Below are 1322 nucleotides of genomic sequence, written 5' to 3'. Positions count from 1 at the left end.
AACTCAGACTTTTAGCAGGACTGCTCAAGCCTCTGTGTCATCACGGAATCAACCAACTACAACAAAAGGGGTTTCCCAAAAGGACGTCATCCATACGTCATTCCAACGTCAGATCAACAGCCAATCAGCAACGGAATCCCCTCCAGCACGCCTGCGTCAGCGAAGGAATTGCCTCAGCGTTTCAGCTCTCAACTAAACAGAACGCAAGTAAACGAACAAAATCTTCAACTCAGCTGACCTGGTGTAGAATTGAATTAAACAGTAAAGATAAGACAATTGCTGCTTGGTGTTCTCCTAGGCTGAATTTAAAACCACTCGTTAAACGAGTTAGGACTTTGAAAACTTCATGCAACTCCATCAAATCATTTCCTTGAATCTTTGTGTGTATGTGTACGTTTTAGTTAGGTTTTTATGTAATCTAGATTAGCCAATAAAATTCATGTTTCATTTATAAACAGGAAGTTTCTTGGCTCATATAATTTTTCGTGTCAATTCTATTGCCAAACGATCCTTGCTTGCTACCTAGCTCGTAGCTTACGTATAATAATTACCTCTGTTAAGAGATTACAAATAATCATTTAATGTGTTGACCGTGGCCAGGAAGACACATATCAAATTTGTAATACATTTACTAAGAATCACCGGCGCTGGACGACCTTGATTTGAAGTAAAACTAACAAATTTGGAATGGTTTAACCAGGTGGACTTGGGACATTCCGACCCGAGTTCTAGCAAAATCTAAATAAATTAATAATCATTAATTCCCTATAATTACAAATTAATAATGAATAAATGTAAATGATACAAGTCATTACAACTTCTATTCTGCCAGTGTCCAGAGAAAGCGTCTGCCGATCAGAAATCACAGACGACACTCACCTTGCAGTCTACGCTGTCTCAACACAGCTCGCAACAGAATCACCTGCACAGGTGACCATCACGGCCCAGAGCCCCTCAAATGACTTAACCATGGAGGAACCCTACACCGGGTTCGCCGCGCAAATCCAACAGATCCTGAGTGAGGCGGATGCCCTCCACAAGGAAGCAGACCGCCAAGGACTCAGAGAGGTTCTGTACAAGTACAAGGACTCCTTCGCAAAGGACTCCCTGGACTGTGGACTGACCAACATCCACAGTGTGCGCATTCCGACAAGCCCAAATGCACCACCCACATTTGTGCGACAGTACAAGATTCCAATAGCATCATATGAGCCAGTGCAAGAAATTGTTGACTCCATGCTGGAAAAGGGGGTCATCCGGCCCTGTAACAGCACATACTCTGCTCCGATATGGCCAGTCATGAAACCCAACGGCAAATGGCG

This window comes from Sinocyclocheilus grahami, unplaced genomic scaffold, assembly GCF_001515645.1.
Source record: "Sinocyclocheilus grahami isolate Dianchi unplaced genomic scaffold, SAMN03320097.WGS_v1.1 scaffold1089.1, whole genome shotgun sequence".
Lineage (NCBI taxonomy): Eukaryota > Metazoa > Chordata > Actinopteri > Cypriniformes > Cyprinidae > Sinocyclocheilus > Sinocyclocheilus grahami.
Note: the sequence above shows the minus strand (reverse complement) of the source record.